Source organism: Carcharhinus amblyrhynchos, chromosome 32, assembly GCF_965287045.1.
Source record: "Carcharhinus amblyrhynchos chromosome 32, sCarAmb.v2.hapA, whole genome shotgun sequence".
NCBI lineage: Eukaryota > Metazoa > Chordata > Chondrichthyes > Carcharhiniformes > Carcharhinidae > Carcharhinus > Carcharhinus amblyrhynchos.
In genome coordinates, this window is record NC_137355.1 from 16593258 (window position 1) to 16617296 (window position 24039).

Here is a 24039-nt window from a genome sequence, read left to right on the forward strand (position 1 = left end):
GCCTTTGGATTACTGATCCAGTAATGTAACCACTGTTCCATCATTCCCTTGATGAGCGGGCGTCTGAGATTTAAAATTACGTCAAGCACAGGGGAATAAGTAACTTGTGGGGTTATAATGAAATTGAGGTGTTTTTTAATGCACATTATTGTGACATGGAGCCACCGACATCATTTTTCTCTTTCCACAAACCCCAAGCAAAATTGTTCCTAAAATGGGACTTGAAGCTTCAACATTGTCAGAACACATTTGATTTAACTTGTCTGTGTTTGAATAATTAATCCATTTGATAAACATCGCAGACAGTTTATATTTTAAGGGATAAAATGGATCTATCCTTTACTTCATCCTGCTGCTGCCAGTCAAGATTTATTGAGCCTGCCTTGCACTTTTTCAAATTGCTGTGCAATTGGTCTGCACTTATTGGGTACTGCACCGTGTGGAACAGAGTATTCATACAAAAGTGCTGGCTGTAATTGCTTTGGGGGGAAGGGAAGAAGCTACTGTGAAATGCCCCATACTGCACTCATACAATTAGCTGGGTCATTGGCCATGTTAGCGAAAGTATTCCCTGCTTCAATTGTGGTCTATGTTCTGTAGTATGTGGCACTATGTAATTTGTGCTGTGCTTTTTGTTATGGCCTCTTTGAGCAAAATGATTAATATGCACACATTAATTTGCAGTTAGCCATGTACTATAACGTACCATGTTCAGTATCATGGGAGGGGGGAAATGTTATATTTATTCCATTTTGCGTTTGTAACTTTGTAGCTATCAGCTCGCATGCAGTAGACTGCCAAATTGCTAACGTTTCCTGCTTTATCTATCTACAGTAAATGGATTGTTAAAAATCCTTTTGCATTCTGGCTTCAGATTTGAGATGCAAGTTTCAGACCTAATTTAGGCAAAGTGGGAAGGGGTGTGTACAAGGGTCCTTTTGAATGTAGACAATCTGGCAGTCGATCAGTAGGATCTTGGGTCAGGACAAGATGGGAAATAGTTTCTGCCCCCTGCTGTAGCTGAATAAACTGTTATTACTCAATGTCTTTACCTTATTCATGAAGAACTAGCACTTAGGACATGTTACTGGAGCATTGCTGACGCAATGGGCCTAGGTCCACGCAAATAAAGTCAAGACTAATCAAATTGGATTTATAGAAATAAAGCATACAGTGGTTATTCACCACTTTATGAAACCCAAATGAAGAAATGCCAGGGCAATTGCTGGCAGATCTTTGCTTCACTTGGGGTTCAATTCCTGGCTTGGGTCACTGTGTGGAGTTTGTACATTCCCTACTGTGTCTGCTTGGCTTTGTCTGGATGCTCCGGTTTCTTCCCACAGTCCAAAAGACATGCTGGTTAGGTGTATTGGCCATGCTAAACTCTCCCTCAGTGTACCCGAACAGGCACCGGAGTCTGGCGACTAGGGGATTTTCTCAGTAACTTCATTGCAGTGTTAATGTAAGCCTATTTGAGACACTAAAAAACTTTAAAACTAATTTTGATTACAAGGGATTGGGCTTTGGCTGACCATCTTGTTCGATGTGGAGATGTTTTTAATGGACGTGTGCTGAATTCTCCATGCACTGATTGGCATTCAAAGAATTTAGCCCTGGATTCTAGCTGAATCTGCAAAACAAGTTTACGTGAAAGATCAAAAATATTTCTCCTGAGGGTAAGCAGATAATCAGTTGAGGGTTTTCCTCAGGATGTTGTATTCTGGGCTTGTAACTTGCTTTAACCCCTAGCCTGGGAAATAACAGAATATGTCATCTTTTTTAAAAGTCCAATGAGGGCCATAGTAAATGGGGCAACACATGTAACCAGTTTAAAGTTTATTTACTAGTGTCACAGACTTACATTAACACCACAATGAAGTTAGTGTGAAAATCCCCTAGTTGCCACGCTCTGGCACCTGTGGGTGAATTTAGCACGGCCAGTGCACCAAACCAGCACGTCTTTCGGACTGTGGGAGGAAACCAGAGCACCCAGAGGAAACCCACACAGACACGGGGGGAGAACATGCAGGCTTCGCCCAGACAGTGACCCAAGCTGGGAATTGAACCCGGGTCCTTGGCACTGAGAGCCGGCAGTGCTAATCACTGTGCCACCCAGCAATGAAGCAAGGCAATATTGGGAATGCTAGTTATTAATTCCATTTCAGGCCGTTTTATTCTGTAGCTCATACTTTTTTGAAAGTTGCATTTTTACTTTGCAATTGGGGCTCGTATTGGCTATTTTGTTAACTGAAAGCACAAAAGCATGGCTGAACATTTGATTCGCTGTGGTGCAGTTTTGAAACTTGTTGCTGACACAGTCTATTGTGATAAATATGCAGAAGTTGGGGTATCATATAAATCATGAGTGAAGCTCAAGGTGTTGTCAAAGTCACTCGTTTGAATGTAGTTGCAGCCTCTTTTCTAATGGAAGTTGCTGAATCCAGAATGACAGTCATTTTTGTAAACAAAAGGAATCATGTTGTCAGTTTCAGAAGAGGAGTGAAAATTAAGCAACAGCAGTTGGTTTGAAATGGGCAGACTTTTCAAGTTTGACACAACGGGAACTTTATTGGCTTTGATATTGTGGGTTTGGAGATTTACCAAGATGCTGCCTGGGATAGACCATGAGACATAGGAGCAGCATTAGGCCAGTTGGCCCATCATGTCTGTTCTGCCATTCAATCATGGCTGATATGGAACATTTATGAAGAGAGGTTGGATAGACTTGGAAAAAGCAAAACACTGCGGGTGCTGGAATCTGAAACCAAAAGAGGAAATGCTGGAAAATCTCAACAGGTCTGGCAGCATCTGGAACAGAGAAAAGAGCTGATGTTTCGAGTCCAGATGACCCTTTGTGAAAGGGTTATCGGGAATCGAAATGTCAGCTCTTTTCTCTCTTACAGATGCTGCCAGATTTGCTGAGATTTTCCAGTGCTTTCCCTTTTGGATAGGCTTGGGTTGTTTTCTTTGGAGCAGGGAAGACTGAGGCGTGACCTGATTGAGGGGCATGGACAGGGTGGATAGGGAGCAGCTGTTCCACTTAATTGAAGGGTCAACGATGAGGGGACACAAGTTGAAAGTGAGGGATGGGAGGTTTAGAGGTGGGTGTGAGGAAAAACCTTTTTACCCAGAGGGTGGGGACGGCTTGGAATATGTTGCTTGGGAGGATGGTGGAGCAGGATGCCTCACATCCTTTAAAAAGTACCTGGATGAGCACTTGGCATGCCATAACATTGAAGGTTATGTGGCAAATGGGATTCAGTGGGTAGGTCAGAGCATTTCATGACTCGGTGCAGACTCGATGGGCCTCTTTTGCACTGTAGTATCCTGTGATTCTTTGTCGTGCTGGTGGTTTTAATGAAGAAAATATTGTTGCTGTGTTGTCATAATCCTATTTTACTGCGAGAAATTAATACATTGGCAAATTTGTTTCAAAATTGATTGGCTAAAATACAAGAGGTGTTGAAAATAAGGAAAAGCTCTGACTGAAGGAATGATAACTCTACGTTGCAGTACTTAATGATTTACAGCGCATAGCATTAGGTTTTTCTATTGGGAAATGCCAGGGTCTATTGTGGAAGGGACAACAATAGTTGAAGATTTGATTTATTATTGTCATATATTAGCAGACAGTGAAAAGTATTGTTTCTTATGCGCTATACAGACAAAACATACCGTTCATAGAGAAGGAAAGGAGAGGGTGCAGAAGATGTCATAGCTAGGATGTGGAGAAATATCAACTTAATATAAGGTAGGCCCATTCAAAAGTCTGACAGCAGCAGGGAAGAAGCTGTTCTTGAGTCGGTTGGTACGTGCTGTCAGACTTTTATATCTTCCTGACGGAAGAAGGTGGAAGCAAGAATGTCTGGGGCGCGTGGGGTCCTTAATTATGCTTTTAACACAGCAGCTTTTATGAAATTACCTGTACTAGGTTGGGACAACTTGGAAGATGAGATTAGATGTTTGTCTGTGTGCTGGTTTCTGGTCAAAGACAATTAGATCTCTTTAATTAGTATCTAAGGATGTTTTTGCTCATGAGCAGACGTTGAGTGCCCCAATATTATTAACTTGGGGATTCGAATTGTCAAAAAACATAGTACGGTGGACATGCGAGTGTACATACATGCTCATTAAATGGTGCAGAATAGTATTCTGCCAGCACACATTATGATCAGTGCTTTTAGGTTTATAATAAGTGGATTGGCAATAAAGTTATGCCTTTCATTGGCTTCACTGCACATCCATGTGTTGGCAAAAAGACACAACTTCCAGGTGGCAACTGAGCCACTGTATCAAATGTATCTTTCACATTTTGGAGAATCTTGATCCAGAGAAGTCTGACAAAATTGTATAGTGCTTTCCCAAGGCAAGGGTGGCATTGTGGGCCAAATGGCCGCCTCCTGTACTGTCAGGATTCTATGAAGTGATTGGAAATCTGTAAGAAAAATGCACGTTCCTGGAAGTGCATTGCTCACGCTGTGCCTGAGGAAAGGGTTAATGTTCCACTGATGTGAAGAAAAAACTTTACAAACGACCGAGCTCCATATTAACTTTGCCATTTGTAAGCCTATATTTTGTCCATTTCCACCTTTTTTAAATAGACCCTTATGAAGCAGTGGACTGAAATAATTCCTGTTCAGTTGCAGGTTTCTTGTGTTGTAACCCTTGGGTTTTCACTGTTGCAAGAACATAAGAACAAGAATCGTATTGTTTTGAATGACTTGTACATTTTCCTTTTGGAAACCTAAGTAACTCCCCATGGGTAAAATATTAGTTTCAACATTCTTTCAGCATTAACTTAAAATGGCAAAACATCTTTAATTTATGCTGCTTCGTCATAATCTAGTATTAAATACTGTCGTTATAGAGCTATTAAAGGTGGCTAACTTTTAAGATTTTACAGTTTTTGTTACTTGAGTCTCCGATTTGAATTTCCCCAAGATTTAAGTTGGCTAAGGGCGAGAAAGAAGAGAACAGGCGTGGTGGCACAGTGGTTAGCCTGCTGCCTCTCAGCGCCAGGGACCTGGGTTCGATTCCTGGCTTGGGTCACTATCTGTGTGGAGTCTGCATGTTCTCCCACGTGTCTGTGTGGGTTTCCTCCAGGTGCTCTGGTTTCCTCCCACAGTCCAAAGATGTGCAGGTTAAGTGGATTGGCCTTGCTAAATTGTTCCTTAGTGTCGGGGGGGTGGGGGGGGGCGGGGGGCGGCTAGCTAGGGTAAACGCAGGGGGACATGGTTTGAGTGGGAGTGTGGTTGGTGCAGACGTGATGGGCCGAATGGCATCCTTCTGCACTGTACGGATTCTATGATGAAAACGCTTGAGCCTCCTCCCTTCTCCACCAATTCACCCACCTTCTCTTCCTCCCCAATTACTCCAATATTTAGGAGATGCTTGACTTGTACTCTTCCCACCAGCAGATAACAGAGGGCATACCGCACCAATAAGTGCTTATCTCACAACCAAAATTCACCTTTAGTATTGGGATGGAAACAAAGAATGATTCATGAAATGGATTTTTAATTTTGATCTTCCCAAAATGACTTTCCTATCATGGGGTGATGAATGGAGTCTGTGAAGATGTGTTAATATGAAGGCACTTCATGATCGGGTCCTTCACTCTTAAATGCATGATATTACCTTGATATGGCTGTGCAAATGATCTAAATTAATTCATGAATATGTGTCTACAGGACTTACCCGTGCTTCAGAATATCTAAACCGCATTACTGAGAGATTCAGCTTCTGTTTTTCAGATGGTGTGCACTAGATTTCCATATGGGCAGTGTATCACATTACCTAAACCTAGTTGAATTTGGCACAGGTTAGCATAAGCCACATTGTGGGCATGTGCAAATTTGCACAGGATGCTGCTGGCATTTATCCAACTAGGTGCATGCAACTTGAATAGTGTACACATTGTAATAAGCATCTTGTTGGTTGTCTAGTCACAGTCACTCTACCAGTTCAGGTAGGGGTTTGCAAGGTTAGTGGGAGCTGAATGAAGGAAAACCCAGTTTGAACGTAATTGCAACAGTGCTGTATAATACTACAGATCTGTCTGGACCAACTCTTTAATTGCTGCAAGTGTTTCAATATCGAAGAAGGTTTTAAATCTAACAATTTAACAGTCTACACTTTAATATGTAGATGGCTGACATGAGTACTGTACAAATGATGTATTGCAGTGTTTGAGAAGTTGTGATCTATCTGCCTGTTCAGGTATGTAGTAAAGAAAAGGTTAATTCTTCCTGTGTTATTATTTTAAATGATTATCTTGCTTGTCTCTGAGACTTTGAGCTTTCATTTACCTACACAATTGATTCCACATGAAAATATAATTTGGTGTCCTAGAGGTGTCTCTGACAGTGCATTGAGTGCAAAGGAAGACTTACGACATGAATACTCTATTGATTATTATAGTGAATAAAATATGTATATAATTAGACAAGATGGATATTGAATATTGGCATGGATGTAAATGAGGGTTTAAATATATTAAGGGAATGAAATTGTACTCACATCTGACACTGCACCTCAGGAAGCCCTTGAGGGATAGCATGGACTCACCAGAAAGGATTAAACAAGACAGGTTGCAAGAGCTTGGCTTGTATTCCCTTGAGTTTACACTGACAGGTGATCTCATTGAAGTCTTTAACACCTCTCAGCCTTTTGGGTAAGATTTAGCATCATATCAAGCCCAAGATCGGCAGCATGGTGGCACAGTGGTTGCTGTCTCACCAACCTGGGTTCAATTCCAGATTTGGGTGACTGTCTGGAGGTTGCACATTCTCCCCATGTCTGCCTGAGTTTCCTCCAGGTGCTCCTGTTTCCTCCCACACTCCAAAGATATGTAGGTTAGATAGACTGACCCTGCTAAATTGCTTCCTTGTTTCCCAAGATGTGTAGGTTAGATAGATTAACTATGGGGGTAGGGTGGGCTATAGTGCCTGTGAAAGATACTATGCCAGAGTTGGTACAGACTCGATGGGCCGAATGGCCACCTTCTGCACTGTAGGCTTTCTGAGATTCTATTTTATGATTAAGATGGGGTGTAATGCCTTATGTTTTCAGCTTGGATCTTTGTTTCTCTCTGTGGGCACCAATGAATTGAATTCAGTTTGGATTTTTTTTAGAGCAAGCAAGGAATTGATTTGGGTTTGCCTGGTCCATTCTGAGCATTGGCTTTGTCACTGAAAGGGTGGAGTAAAAAAATTTTAAAATACTTTAATATTTTGATAGTGAAGAGAGAGTACATGTTATTGTGCTAAGATCCAAAGTAAGGGAACACAAAATTGAGTGATGTCTGGAATCATTTGATAAGAATGAACCGTGGAAACTGAGAATTCTGTCCCCTCAAAAGACAATGTTGGAATTAAAATTTTCAGGAGTTGGGATCGGCAGATTTGTATTACTTGAGGGTATTAAGGAATGTGAATCGAAGGCAAGTACGAGATGAAGTACAGAGCAGCCGCGATCTGTTTGAATGGTTGCTCCCATTCAAGGTGAACAAGGTGTGCTTGCTATCAAAAATTCTTCCTGCTGAGTACCCCTGAACACCTGCTAGGCTACCAAGAAGTAAAGTGGAACTCATGTTGTACCATATTGCGTCCTTGGATTATCCCAAGAGTGAGTTACTCGGAAATGTGATCACTTTTTGTGTAGGCGAAGCTAAAGCCTCTGTTTTGGCAGCCAGTTTGTGCGATCGGTTCCCAGCACTGTGCATCCCAGAAAGATAGCTGGTGCTCTCTCAAACCTTACCAGAATTTGAGGGGTGAACTGAAACAAACTACACAGATTAAACCCCTCTGCATCTCTCTCCTGCAAAGCCACTTCATAAACCTATTTCTTTGACAGGCTTTGGACTATCGCTTGATATATCCTTGTATTGCCTTACTGTCATACTTTGTTTGATAATGCTCCAATGAAATGGCTTTGGATGTTTTACTGCACTATATGAATAAGTTGCTGAAGATTCAAGGACCATATTTTAGAGGAGCTATGTAACACAGTCTGAACAGGCAAATTTCCACAGTGCCATAACTTCATATTAGTTAGAACTGAGAAACAAATATTTTATCTGATAACATTATTTTTTTATTTGGAATCTGGTGGTAGTATTTTTCTAAGATATTTTGTGCAGGGGAAATGTTGCTGTCAAGCTTTTGGTGTTTTCTAGTCAACTTATTTAATTAATTTATGGGACATGGGCATCGCTGGCTAGCCAGCATTTATTGCCACATCTGTTTGCCCTTGAAACGCAGTGATCCCTGGAATGAAGAGCTTGTCATATGAGAAACGGCTGAAGACTCTGGGTCTGTATTCGTTGGAGTTTGGAAGGATGAGGGGGATCTTACTGAAACTTACAGGATACTGCGAGGCCTGGATAGAATGGATGTGGGAAAGTAAGAAAAACTAGAACCAGAGGGCACAACCTCTGGCTAAAGGAACAATTCTTTAAAACACAGATGAGGAGGAATTTCTTCAGCCAGAGAGTGGTGAATCTGTGCAACTCTTTGCCACAGAAGGCTGTAGAGGCCAGGTCATTGAGTGTCTTTAAGGCAGAAATAGATGGGTTCTTAATTAATAAGGGGGTCAGGGGTTATGGGGATGAGAAAAATTATCAGCCATGACTGATTAGCGGAGCATACTCGATGGGCCAAGTGGCCTAATTCTGCTGCTATGTGTTGTGGTCTTGCTAGGCCATTTTAGAGAGCAGTTGAGAGTCAACCACATTGCTGTGGATTTAGAGTCATATATAGCTCTGACCAGGTAAGGATGACCAATTTCCTTCCCTAAAGGACATCAGTGAACCAGATGGTTTTTTCCGACAATGGCTTCATGATCATCAATAGATTCTCCCAGATTTTTTTTATTGAATTCAAATTTCATCTGCCGTGGTGGGATTTGAACCCAGGTCCCCAGAACATTAGCTGTGTTTCTGGATTAATAATCTAGCAAGAATATCATTAGGCCATCGCCTCCCCCTATTTCCATTACTCACATTTTAATGCTAATTATTTGCTCTTGTTACACAATTGGTTAACAAATTTGTTGGCAAGATTGTTAATTTGGGAGATGGACAGTTCCTGCTGTTGCACTATTTGGGATATAATTTGATCTTGATAAATTTGTTGTACTGAAACACTGGATAAAAACATGCTGTTTGTCCGTTAATTTTGATCTTGCACACTTGTAGCCAATTAATACTGATACAATATTATAGCTTAAATGAATATTATAATTTAATTTGAAGTTGCTTCCAATTTTGCAGAAGAGTTCATATTTAAAAAAAGAAATGACCAAAATGAAAGCCATGACTTGTTAGTATTTGGATCAAACTGGCATTTAATTATCAGGCCCCACCCTTGCTCACATTTATTTCCTTTATATGCTTTGGAAGCAATTTGTATCTCAGTTCAGCATCTAGCCAATCTTGCTAGTGCTTTTATGAATCATTTGTAATTCAGTTATACTGTTAGAGATCTCTCTTTCTTGGCGTAAGTTAAGACAATCAGAATGATGGCAATTTAAAGTTGCATTGTAAGATGGGATTAGAATGCGTGAGACAATTTTTGTACGTTCAGCTGCAGATAGAAAATGTTAATGATTTCGGTTGAACCTTTCTCATTGGCCAAATGGGTTATCAGTTGTGGGGAGAAACTGGATTGTTATTGGTCTAGGAATTTAACTGGAAGACAGAGTGCTTGTGGCTGCATCAGAATCTGTCCACTGATCTATGTGCAAAATCTGCATTGCACTTTGTTCATGGTGCCTGTGCTGGAGAAACTATCAGACTGGACAGTATATTTTGGAAATACTTAGCAGCTGAAGAAGCGCATGCAAAATTCCAGAGACTCGTCGGTCTGTTGATGTGACGTTGAGGCCGGGATTTGGTTGTTTGGTCCATTCTTGATCTTCCTTTGTGACAGCTGAAGTGTGGAACTTGCCTGTGCTCTGACAGGCAGCCAGCTACAAGGATTTACAGGCAAGTATTGGCTCTGAAAATCTCTGCCAGGTGTACTTCTCTTTTTTTTGAACCATGTGCCCTTTGCAATATAAAACTTGCAAGGCAGCGAGGGATTTGCTGTCAATTTTATTCATATTTGCGTAACCATGTAAGTGCTGATATTCTGTAGTGCTCAAGCCAGATGTATCTCATAAATGATTCAGTGAGTGTGTTGGTGGTGAAAGTGATGGTCTTTTATATGTTTTTAGTAATTTACAGCAGCACTGTGCACTGAAGTTAACGTATTGACCCATGGGTGTCCTTATAGTTACCATTCTGTTGTTTGGGGTGAGAGGAGGCAGAAAATTTAATCACGCAAATGGGGAAATGTGAGGTTGCAGCCTGGTCCTTTTATTAACCTTGCTGGTGAGCAAGGAATTAGCATGATCTGCAACGATGGGCCTCAGAGGTGGTGCTGCCTGTGTAAGATCATCAGGGCGGAAAGACAGTCCTCTTTTTATCAGGAAAAATGACTACAAAGCATAAATTCCCTGCCATATTTTGTTGCTGTGACTGCAGATCTATTTGGAGGAGCCAGTGCATGCCCTCAATACTGCATCAGTCTGCAGAATAGGCCAGCCCAACTGCCTGTGGTAAAATTGTGCACCGGAGCAAGCTGTAATGCGATCAGCAGTTATCATTTTTTGCACTGACGCATTGTTGGTGTTCTGCTAATTAGCACTGTGCTGTGTGCTTCTCTACTTTGAAAGCTGACACTGTTTATACCCGAGGAATTTCTTAGTTGAGCCACTAATATTGCAGATAATAAAAACTAATTTAGCATCTTTGTATTAAACTGCTTGATCAAAAGCAGCTTTTTACATGCCACTTCTGCCCCGCTAATACAGTTAGCGGTTTATCTTAAATGGAAAAACAATGCAAGTTAATTCTTCTGCCCTGTCAAATAACTGCTACCTTTTGAAAGTTGGACTTTGCTGTACGGTTTAGTGAGGAAAGTGGGAGGCACGGTGGCACAGTAGTTAGCACTGCTGCCTCACAGTGCTGGGGACAGTTCCAGCCTCGGGTGGCTATCTGTCTGGAGCTTGCATGTACTACCCGTGGGTTTCCTCTGGGTGCTCCGGATTCCTCCCACAGTTTAAAGATGTGAGGGTTAGGTGGATTGGCCATGCTAAATTGCCTCGTACTGTCAGGGGGATTAGCAGGGTAAATGTGGGGTTATGGGGATAGGGCCTGGGTGGGATAGTCGTCGATACTGTCTTGATGGGCTGAACAGCTGCCTTGTAGGGATTCTATGAAGTGACTTGCAAGCTTCCACGCCGATAGATTTCTGGGAAAGAAACAGCAAGTCAGCACTAATTTGATTATTCAAGCTGTAATATAGTACCAGCACAGAGACTATAAATCTTGGCCTTTTTTGGGAAGTATGAAATTGCTATCTGCTCTTTTCCTAGCCTTCAGTGACTCCACCCCTTGTAAATGTAGCTTGCTGCTTCAAGGTTCCTTCAATTCTGGGCTTGAATTGCCCATGAGGAGACCTAACCTCACGCACTCAATATGTTTTTATATTGATATAGGTGCAAAATATCTAGCAGGTCTCCTGCTGTTGGGCCCTTTAATGATATAGGGGAATAGAATCACCATCCCAGACATCGTGCTTGGCTGCTCAAGGGGCTTTACTCATTTTTTTATGCATCTCGTAGTGCAAGGACACCAGCTGAGCTTGCTACCTTGAGATTTGAAGAGGTATGCAACAAATACTTAATGGCGTGAACTTGGCCAATTTTTGTCAGTCTGTTAGAGGTAGGCTGGCAGATAGAACTGCTTTACAAATGGGTGGGATGAGTGCTCCTTCTGAAATGGTATATTCCAGATTTTGGCCAGCCGGTGTGAGCCAATGCTGCGTATAGAAGGGGTGCCCCCCCATATGGAACAATGAGCAACTGTGAAGGGTTGGTCAGCAAAGACTGGTTTTGGGCATTACACTGTTACATTTTTGACACAGACTATGTCTGGCTGTTGCAAGCCTTACCAGCTGAATTTAACGTATGCCGGAAAGAATTAAAAAAAAGGACCAAAATATGCTATTGTAAGTAAGATTAGTATTTCAAATATTTAAACTTTCAAACTCATTTAATTGCAAGATGCATAAAATAAAAAGTTCATAGCTCATTATATTCATATTGTGCAGAATAAGGCATGGACCAAATGATCATATTCGAGGTTTCTTGATGGATAGTGATATAAAAAAATCTATGGAAGAAAATTCATGTTGAGTATTTTCTCGATTAAGCTTGTTTGTTCTTAAGTTCCAGTGTTCATTGCACACTAATTGTACGCAGTTGATGTGCATTAATTTTATTCATTCATTTTACGTTGGTGCTGTTGGCCAGCATTTAACCCCTAATTGCTCTTAAGAAAGTGGTGGTGAGCTGCGTTCTTGAACTGCGGCAGACCCTGGTGGTGCGGGTACTCCCACAGTGCTGTTAGGGAGGGAGTTCCCCCACCCTGTCCCCTCATCCCACCCCACACTCCCCTCCCAAAAGTCTGTCTGCCATCTACAAAGTACAAGTAATGGAATACTCTCCACTTGCCACATGAGTACAACTTCAACAACACTCAAGAAGCTCAACATCATCAGGACAAAGCAGCTCACTTGATTAATATCCCTTCCATAAACATTCAATCTCTCCACCACTGACAAACAATGCCAGCTGTGACTACTATCTACAAGATGCGTTCCAGGAACTCACCAAGGTTCCTTGGGCAATACCTTCTAAACCCACAACCATTACCAAGAAGAAAGACAAGAGCAGCAGATACCTGGGAACACCTCCACCTAGATGTTCCCCTCCAAGCTGCTCAGCATCCTGATTTGAAAATATTCTTTTTCCTTCGCTGGCTGCATCTAAATCCTGGAATTCCCCCCTTAAAAGTACTATGGTGTACCTACACGTTGGGATTGCAGTCTTCAAGATGGCACTTCACTACCATCTTCTCGAGGGCAAGTAGGAATGGGCAATAAAAGCTGGCCTAGCGAGTGATGCTCACATCCCGTAATTTGAATTTTGACCCAATTACAGTGAAGGAGCAGTGATATATTTCCAAATCAGTATGGTGAGTGACTTGGAAGGAGAACTTCCAAGTGAATCAAGGGTTAATTTGTGCTCTTTATGTAGAGAGACTGAAACTATTGGGTTTGGAGTTGTGCTTAATGTGCAACTTGGTAAATTGATGTTGGTACAAATATGCAAAGATTGGTTCCAGTTGTATTCTCCTTCATCTAGCTAATTAATGTCAAGTAGGATTGCCTTTTTGTGGTGCATGCTTTGTTTGGTAAGAGTGTCTAGAAGCTCAAAAAGCATGAAGACAAGAATGGAGGGAAATTTCCATGCTGTCCATCATTTCCTAGAGAGCCTGCTCCAATTTCTTCTCTTTTTAAGAGGATGTTTCTTGCTTAGACAGTATCCACGTGAAAGTCTGGACTTTAGACTGGGCCAATTTTCTTTCCTACTTAGTGCTTCAAAGCCAGTTGATTATTTTGAGAAACTCTGAGCACGCACTAAGCAGCTACATCAGTGCAGCTTTTCCTAGAATTGGCTCCAGTCATTTTTTTATTCATTGGACATGGGTGTCACTGGCTGGCCAGCATTATTGCCCATCCTTAGTTTCCCTTGAACTGAGTGGCTTGCTTGGCCATTTCAGAGGGCAGTTCAAAGTCAACCACATTATTGTGGAGCTGGAGTCACATGTTGCCCAGAGCAAGTAAGGGTGGCGGATTTCCTTCCCTAAAGGGCATTAGTGATCCAGGTGGGTTATCGTCTGACAATCGACAGTGGTTTCATGGTCATCAGTAGATTCTTAATTCCAGATATTTCTTCTTGAATTTGGATTTCATCACCTGCTGTGGTGGGATTGAAACCCAGGGCCCCAGAACGTTAGCTGAGTTTCTGGATTAATAGTCCAGCAATAATACCAACAAGCCATCACCTCCCTGCATGTTTGGATCAACCAAGTGTTAACTTAGAGCTACTTGGTTTTGGAATATGACTCCTAACTGAATGTCCAGGCTGATCAAGAAGACTCCCTGTTGTCTAGTTTGAATTAATGCCCTAATTGCCAGTTAGATTTCCAATGCAGACCAACAGACGTACTTCAAGTTGCATGCAGGACATCCTGCAACTTAGGCAATCATTGTGTAATTTTACAGTGTCATCTCGAATCAAACATTCGTTAAAAAGTACTTCATTTGATGAATTTTAGTGACTAATTGGGTACGGATCACTGCTGTGGCAACATTTCCCAGAAACATCAGTTATTTTATTTGGTAGTACAGTGCATGAATTAAGCCTAATGTTTGTCCAGTGTCCTCTGACCAGCTTGGGAAAGTATGAAGCAATTTTCCACCATGAACCTGTGATAGACAAGAATTATATCCATTGAAGCTAAAAGATGGTTCTTCATGCCTGAGGTGGCACAGTGGTTAGAACTGCTGCCTGTCAGCTAGGGACCTGGGTTTGATTTCCAGCTTGGGTCGCTGTCTGTGTGGAGTTTGCACATTGTGGCCGTATCTGAGTGAGTTTCCTTTGAGTGTTCTGTTTCCTCCAAAGATGTGCAGGTTAGGTGGATTGGCCATGCTAAATCGCCCCTTCGTGTCAGGGAGATTAGCAGGGTAAATAAATATGTGAGGCTGTGGGGATAGGGTCTGGTGGGATTACTGTCAGTGCAGGCTCGATGGGCAGAATGGCTTCCTGCATTGTAGGGATTCTTTTATTCTATTTATCTCTGTTTTGGACATTCTTACTCCTGCACGTTCTTTCAGTTTGGATTCTGAACTTCAACAGCATTTGCTCCCTATTGTTGCTGTGTTTTTTTTCAATAAAACCTGCTGGATCATTTTATGTGTTTGGGTATAATGCTAAAAGCTTCCAGATCTTTTCTTTATTCCAATTCAATCCAATCAAGTCCAATTCAGAGCCTCAACAAGTTGAGACATTTCCGATCCAAGCTGACAAGTCAGGGCTCTCACCGCCTGTCTTGGGCTTGATCTACATGATCCAAGCTGATTGGAGTAGGCATAGCTCCTTCTCCAAGGCTTGTCCTCATTTGCATCTTAGCCAAAAGGCAGAGATGCTGTTTTTAAAAATTGCTTCAAATGAAGCTGAAATGTAACCTAATGACTTCAACCAAGCACAGCATAAGAACAGATACTACACTTGATCTTAGCCAAAAGGCCAAGAAGCGATTAGAAGACCTGATGAGAAGAATATAAACAGGTTACAAAGAGGTATTGATAGGATAAGTAAGTTGGCAAATGGAGTATAATGTGGGAAAATATGAAGCTGTTCATTTTGGAAGGGAGAACAAAATAGTATTACTTAGAAAAACTGCAGAAAGCTATAACACAAAGGGACGTGGGGGTACTTGTGCATGAAACACAAAGCTAGCACACAGGTGCAACAGATAATCAAGAAGTCCAGTTGAATGTGGGCCCTTATTTCAAGGGGTTTGGATGGATTATTTGAGTAGGGAAGTCTTGCTTCAACTGTACAAGGCACTGATGAATTTACATCTGAAGTACTGAGAGCAGTTTTGGTCCTCATTTAAGAAATGATATTAATTCATTGACGGTAGTTCCGAGATGATTCACTAGGATGATACCTGGCACTGAGGGATCATCTTAAAAATCCAACAGGTTGGGACTTTACTCATTGTAATTTACAGCAATGAGAGGCGATCTCATTGAAACGTATGGGGGTCTTGAGGGTAAATGCTAAGAGGATGTTTGCTGTCACGCGAGAATCTAGAACCAGAGGACATACTCTGAATAGAGACTGAGATGAGGAGGAATTTCTTCTGAGGGTTGAGAGTCTTTGGAACTCTTTGCCACAGAGAGTTCTAGGGGGCAGAATCATTGTGTATATTTAAGGCCGAGATTGCTAGATTTTTGATCGGTAAGGGAATTGAGGGTTACAGGGAAAGGGCAGGAAGGTGGACGTGAGGAATGCCAGATCAGCCACAACCTTATGGAATGGTGGAGCAGGCTTGATGGTTTGAAGGGCCTACTACTGTTCCTATTTCTTATGGTCTTTGTTACTGTCTTTCTGATACAAATTACCTGTGTGCAGATATTTGACTGCAATTTTTTTCACACTTAGCCTACCCTGAGTCCACTTGTAAACAGTGCTTATTTAAAATTGCCTGAGCTGGCATTTGTATTCAACAATGTGAATCTATTGCAATTGTAAACTTTACTCTAATGGAACTTTTGTTTCTAACCCTGACACAGTGCAGTATAAACAGTATTTATTCATAACTGATCTGGGTGAATGAAGTAATCCATGAATTCTATAGTTCATGAATGACTTGTAGATCATCAAATTGTGGCTGTCTTGAGTATTTCCTCTTGGCTTTTTGGCTGTTCTACAGCTATCTTGATGAAATGCCACACAGTTAAATATTCAGAGGATGGAACAAGTGTTTGGCCAGTTATATAGTGAATAACTGGCTGTCGGGACCTCCATCCATAGAATCCCTACAGTACAAAAGGAGGCCATTTGGCCCATCAAGCCTGCGCCGACAACAATCCCACCCAGGCCTTATCCCCTTAACCCTAAGTCTTTACCCTGCTAGTTCCCACAACAATAAGGGGCAATTCAGACACAGGGAGAGCGTGCAAACTCCACACAGACAGTGACTCAGGTTGGAATTGAGCCCGGGTCCCTAGCACTGAGGCAACAGTGCTAACCAGTGTGCCACCCTGCTGCCCATGAAGAAGTTAATTAATGTTTTTGCCCAGTTTCTGTCCTTGTGAAACTTTTTTGCAAAGAAGGTCTGGAGAGAGTGGTGCAGGGATTTTGTCAAGGTTCATCTGAGCTGCTGCACAATGCAGGATTCTGTTCCCAGGGACATGCACCAACAGAAACTTCAGCTACCAGAGACACTCTATGGTCTCCCTACAACTTGTTGGTATTCCAGCGCAAAGTATTGTCCTCAATCAGTGTTGCAGACTGTCACCTTCCAAGGTACAAGATTGTGTGCTGACGGATGCACTGAAGCTTGGGGCAGGTGCTGCAGAAGCACCATAGGGAAAGGTTGCTAAGTCTTAGTGCATGGAGGGGCTGGGAACAGGCTGGAGATCTGTCATAGAATGTACGTTGTGAATAGGAAGAGTATTGAAATTATATTGGGGCAGCCAAGTTTTGAACATGCTGCTTAGAGAAAAGTTGAATTATATTGCACTTTCTGCTAACTTCGGGCTCTAAGCCTTACATGGAATGCATATTGTGACTGGCAAGAATATTATAATTGTATTGAGCTATGTCACATCGAGCATGCTGTATGGAGACTAGTTGAATTTTAGTTTGCAAGCCTATATTTTGTGATGTACTTTTATAAATTTTATAAATCAAGTTTATTTCTGAGAAGAAAAATGACATCAGATGCTATGGGCCATTTAGAGTTTTGTAATGCCTGACTTTGAATGCCTATATAGCTATTTTTATCTTGATCTTTTATTTTGGAGTTTTTTATTGTTTTTTCCAAGGTTTCCTAGCAACCTTCATTATAGTGGCTGCTTTTTTTTGTACCCAAGACCCAGGGAGTGTAGATAATGAACTGATGTTAGACTGGAACAGTTCAGAGTTCACCAGCTTGCTATTTATTGTGTGCTTAAAATATCTGTGCTTTGTGGGTGCATAAATCGTCAGAGGTTTCACCGAGCCAAACAAAGGAGGAGGCGTTGGGGATGGCTAGAAAGCTGGTCAGAGATAGCATTTCAGGAGGGTCTTCAATGAGGAATGAGATGTACGGGGAGGGTACCTGCTTGAAGGCATGGCTACAAATCATGGGATTGAAGCATGTGAAGATGACCTTGAAGCATGTGAGGATGCCCATGAAGTCAGAGCTGGATACTTCAGAGTTCCATGGGCGGCACAGTGGTTACCGCTGCTGTCTCTCAGCACCAGGGACCTGGATTTGATTCCCGGCTTGGCTCATTGTCTGTCTGTCTGTCTGTCTGTGTGGAGCTAGTATGTTCTCCTCGTGTCTGCGTGGGTTTCCTCCCACAGTCCAAAGATATGCAGGTTAGGTTGATTGACCGTGCTAAATTGGCCTTTTTGTTGTGGGGACTAACAGGCTAAGTACATGGGGTTAAGAGGATAGGACCTGAGTGGGATTGTCGTCAGTGCAGGCTTGATGAGCCATATGGTGACCACCTGCACTGTAGGGATTCTATGAAGGGTTGTAGAGTTGGACGAGCTTGGAGGGAGATTTTGGGATGAGAAGCTTCAAGAAGATGATGAAAATATTAAGTTCACTTTCATTCAAATGTCATGGCTTTTCATGAGATATCATTTTGAGGAAAATAATGTACCTCTGGCAAGGTTGTAATGCCTTTCAATGAACTAGTGTCCTGGTTAAATTGTTTTTTTTCCCTGTTGTGTTGGCATTATTTTGCTCAACAGGGAGACAAGTAATGGGGGACAGGGAGGAAAGTGTAATTGAGGCCAAGATCAGACCAGCCATAATCTTATTGATGCAGTAGGTTCAAGAATCCTATGACCTTCTACCCCTATTTCTTGTTATTAGATGCTGCTGTACAGATGTTATTTATGCATTAAATTATAACCTGCCACCATCATTTTCAGTGAAAACTCTTTGCTCCTCTTTGAACCTTGCAAAAGAAGAAAACAGCTAAAGAAAAGTTTTCCAAAGTAATAAAACTGTACTGGCAATATTATACACATCAAAGCATTGTGGTGTTGATATGTTAGCTATAATTTTTTGGTTAGCATAGGCAGCTTGAAGTTTCCAAGTAAACGTTGACCAGAATTTTCCAGCTGTTCATGCCAGTGAGATATTCTGGTCCCACCAACAGGGCACCTCTGCCTCTTGTTTCCCAGCAACTTGGGATGCAGTGAATGGGAACTCCCATTGGCAGTGGTGGAACCAGGAGATCTTGCTACCGATGAATGGTGCACCACCACCTGCCATGAGAATGATGAAAACCACCATCAAGAACATGGAGAGGAGTATTTAATTCACCTTTTCCTTGCATTGTCCTCTGGTGATGGGGAGCTGGGACACAGGAGGGTACTTATCAAATATACATCCCATTGATATCTGCGGTCACTCTCATTGCTTTCATGTTTAAAATTGGCGTATATGTTAAATATTAAAGTCCAATAGGTTTATTTGGTAATCTGTACCTCTAAAGACTCGATTACCTGTAAAGACGTGCATTTCAACCATTATCCTGTAAATTGAGTCTGTGTCCATGTATTTATGCCCTGTTTGTGAGCACAACTTTTCACTCACCTGAGGAAGGAGTAACGCTCCAAAACCTTGTGCTATCAAATAAATCTGTTGGACTTCAACCTGGTGTTGTGAGACTTCTTACTGTGCCTACCCCAGTCCAACGCTGGCATCTCCACATCATGAGAATAATGCCACAGGGAGGCCAGAAAATTCCCACTCTTCCCCCATCCCACATTGCCATCCAGCAGACCTTTGGATCTCACATTTTGGCATGATGTGGACTTTAAAATTCCTGTTGTGCATTTTATGCAATCTTGCATGCAGGTCGAAAATATTTCATGTGCAAATTTGTGATTTTTCTGGGTTTGACACAGGTGGCAATGAGGGGGATGGAGAAAAGCGGATCATTTCATTCCACCTCATATTTTAACCAACGCATTTCCAAACTGCTGTGCTTTCACATGTAGGGCGCCTCTCAGTATCCTGGACTCGTGCCTAATGCTAGTCTGCTTTCTGATTTTGTTTGTTTATTATTGATGTCCACAAAATGCGTTCCCAGCTGTGTAGAAACCAAAAACCACCACCAAGGGCATGGAGAGGAATATTTAATTTACCTTTTTCCTCTTGCGTTGTCCTCTGGTGATGGGGAGCTGGGGCACAGGAGGGTACTTCGCAAATATACATCCTATTGATATTCGCGGTCACTCTTGTTGCTTTCATGTTTAATTGGAGTATATGTCAAAAACTGAACATTCATGGCTGAGGGGTTAAACTTCAAACAGCATTATTGCATTCACCAGATGGTAACACTTCATCTGTGTATTAATAAACTGCATTAATGAACTTTAAATACTTAATCTATAATCTATTCCTTTCAACACTTCATAAAAATAGTTTATTGCTACTTTTGTTGTCTCGATGATAGCCCAGTCGGTTTTTATTTTCTGTGTAAAATGGGTTCAACTCTTGGAATTTTTCATAAGTTTTGAAATAGCACACACCTTGATTAGTAAGCAGTTAGTTTCTGGTAACTCTGTGTAAATGTGGGCAGTGTTTTTCTGATTACAAACTCTGCTCCAGCAAATGGCTGCATAACATGATTGTAACCTCTTCATTGTCAAATGACTGTCAGGGTTCCTGCAGCCATCTGGTGAGCAAGCACCATTTGGGAATAGGATTATTCTTGTGTGGAATAAGTGAGGAAATTCTCCCCTTAAAATGTTTAGTCTATAGGCACGGCTGAAAGGATCATAGAATCCTACAGCGTAGAAGGAGGCCATTCAGCCCATTGATTCTGCACTGATCACAGTCCCACCCAGCCCATGACCCTGTGCATTTATTCTAGCTGGTCCCCCTCAAAATGACCATTATACCTGAGCTGCCTGTGCACTGGTCCATGACTACAGCTCCCGGTATATCCGCACCTACTTCGTCGCTCGCCCATCGCCACAGGACTTCAAGGCTTGAACAGGACACTGATGATGACGACGATGATGGTATTGAAACTAGTGCTTGATTTGGATTAAAGAAAGGGAGAGTTGCGCAGCGTCAGCCTCACTCTCTCTTCCTAATTCCCATCTAGATCCAGTGGCAAGACAATAGTCAAGATGGCTGGAGGTGGGACTAGGCACAGTGGATGACCAGGGCTGCTTCTGTGTTTTGTCCTGCTCTTCGCGTTCCACGACGCTTGCAGAGACTGCCTTCTTGACCGTTGGATCTTCCGTTGGTCTCGTCCGCTCAATCCGCCGGACTGTCTTCACATACTGGTATAGACAATTCTCTATCTCACCGAGGGTTGAGACCCGTCGGCTACCCTCACCTGGTTTAGCCAGCTTGTCAAGGCTGTTGCCTGGGGTGTGGCCGCTGTCGCATGCAAACAGCTACGGGGAACCACAGGTGAGAACTGAGTGCCAGGTGGGTACAAAAGATGGACAAATCGCCCTGAAAGGCCACAATATGTTCCCCCACCAAAGGTACCACCCTTCCCTGACACCCCATACACGCAATTTAGCATGGCCATTCCATCTAACCCACAAATCTTTGGACTGTGGGAGGAAACTGGGACATCCAGAGGTAACTCATGCAGACACGGGGAGAATGTGCAAACGCCACATAGACAGTGACCCAAGCCCAGGATCGAACCCGGATCCCTGGTTCTGTGAGGCAGCAGTGTTAACCACTGTGCCATCGTGCCGCAGACTCAAGGTTGGAATCTAATTTCCCTCCTATCTTCTTTACCTGTCTCTTAGAAGGGCAGGGATAGCTGGGCTGGGGTTGGTGAAGTCTGGAGAGAAGGAATGGGAGTTTGGTTATTGTAGGGAAAGGTGGCTCTGTTTAAACGATGTAGGAGAGAAACTTGGGTCTAGGTAAAATGAAAACACGGAATTTCCTGGCCACTTTTCAGTATAATCCAGGAAATGGGATACGTGCCCAGCAAACAAACAGGAATGAGAAAGCTGGAATAAAAACAGGAAATGCTGGAAAATCTCAACATGTCTGACATCATCTGTGGGGAGAGAACAGAGCCAGTGTTTCAAGTCTAGAGTTGGGTTCAAAGCCCAAATAGTTAACTATTAGCTCCAGTGGAGTATATTCATTCTTTCGTTCCCTCTTCTTCTGCCCTCACTTTTGCTTCTTCCTCCATAATGATTATCTTAATAAACGTGTTCTACAGCTTGAATAACCCAGTTTTTCCACAGCGAAGATTTATTAAGCAGAATATCATTAAGTGTTGAGTGACTCTGCCAAATTGAGCTACTTGGGCCAAGCTGCTGAAGTTACTGTGAGAGTTGGAGCAAGATGTTAACGAAGTAGACAAATGGTTTGGACATGATATGAAACAGAGCAAACTTACTGGAATCAAAATTATGTCAGGGAGGAACGGAAGGACCTCAGGCAAATGCATTTCAAAATAGATTGGTTACCATTATTGGAAGCAATTAATTTTTGCTAAAGAGCTAACTTACGTTCTGCATTTTGTTGGGGCAGGTTTTTAAATTAATTAAAATTGCCCCTAAGGAAGTGATGGAGATGCCTTTTTGAGCTTCAGCTCTGGGTGTAGGTACACCTACAGTGTGAGGGAGGGAGTTCTTGGATTTTGACCCTGCAGCAGTAAGGGAATGGCGATCTAATTCCAAATCAGGATAAGTGATTTGAAGGGGAACTTCCAGGTGGTGGTGTTCCCAGATATTTGCTGCCCTTCTGATTCCTATTTCAGCCACTAGCAAAAGTCAGTACGTCCATTCCCTTTGTAACTGCAGTGAAAATCTCCATGATTAGATTAAAAACGAGTCTTCTTTCCTTGCTCCAAAAGCAAATTCAAAATCCAATTGAACCCAATTCAACATCCCCACAAGAGACAAACAAGATCCAAGCTGACAAGTATTGCATCTCATCTTGGGCTTGATTTGATGCTTGAACTGGCCAAAAGGCCGAGACAAAGACAGAAATTTACTTAGCGTGTAGCCATGCTACATCCGAACAGCAAAGGCTGTGCAAATTGCAATAGAAAATTGTCTAAACTTTCAAGCGCCAACCTCCCTTGTCTTTAATACGGCCAACAAAACACATACACAAAACTTTAATGTTTCCTTTAATTTTATGTCTTGTCTGAAGGAGCTGCATTTCTTGTCAAAAAGAATGAGAAACATTTAAAATCAAATCAACGTGTGTCAGAAATTAACTCATGCTAATTGCATCATTGAGTTTGCCCTGTCCATTCTGAGCATTGGCTTTGTGACTTTGAAAGATGATGTTTTAAAAAAATCCATTTCTCCCGAGGAAAAGCTTACTGAGTTTTGCACTGCTGAGTTTTTTTTTTCCTTCCTGGATATTTCAGTGGCCCAAGGATGCTGGTTTGTGATGGCTCCCACAAGGAAGTGGTTTTAGTTTTATTCAGCGTATTTTACTGCATGACCCCTGTATCAGCAAAGAAAGAAAAATAGTTGCATTTATGTAGTGCTTTTCACTACAACAGGACAGTGCAAAGCACTTCACAGCTAATCAAATGTGTTTGAAGTGTAGTCACTGTTGTAATGCGGGAAAGCAATCCGAGTCTCACTGGTTTATCTAGGGTTCAAGCTCAGTTGATGCTAGTACAGCATGCCTATACTCGTTGCCACTTGGTTCTCATGGACTTCAGAAATAAATCTATTTGTCATCTCCTAATTTAACCCTGACTATCAAGAGCGTTCCATCAAACGTGTTTAGGCATTCCCTTTAGGCTGTCAAGAATTTTAAGTTGTGAGATTTGTAACTTTCTGTCTGTAATAATCGTTTTTCCACAACGGCACAAATGATCACAACAGTGGCCGATGCCAGAAAATTCTGTAAAGCTACCTGCCCTAATTTTCAAGCTGGATTTCTAACTGATCTTTTTGTAACTTGTTTCAGGAAGACTTGCTGCCTCAGTCTACCTTTTGATTCCTATTTCAGCCACCGCCAAATGTCAGTGCGTCCATTCTCTTTCTAATTGCAGTGAAAATCCCCATGATTAGATTAAAAATGAGTCTTCATTCGGTGGAGCTTGATTTTATTTGGTGTACCAATAGTTTTCCCATGTTGGTTTCATACCTTGGCAGTTGTGCAGCACGGTGGCACAGTGATTTAGCACTGCTGCCTCACAGCGCCAGGGACCCGGGCTCGATCCCCAGCTTGGTTCACTGTCTGTGCACATTCTCCCCCTGTCTGCATGGGTTTCCCCCCCCCCCCACAGTCCAAAGATGTGTGAATTAGGTGCATTGGCCATGCTAAATTGCCCCTTAGTGTCAGTGGGGATTATCTAGGGTAAATGCATGGTGTTATGGGGATAGGTCCTG

At 42.2% G+C, this 24039-nt stretch overlaps 1 protein-coding gene and 1 pseudogene across 2 annotated transcripts in view; one reads left to right on the forward strand and one right to left on the reverse strand.

Moving 5' to 3' along the window:
- The window catches only part of LOC145360628 (tyrosine-protein kinase CSK), a 159591-nt gene that overhangs the window by 71430 nt on the left and 64122 nt on the right, over window positions 1-24039 (forward strand). The gene's annotated exons all lie outside the window — the stretch shown is intronic.
- Window positions 15008-15210, reverse strand: LOC145360844 (U2 spliceosomal RNA; annotated as a pseudogene).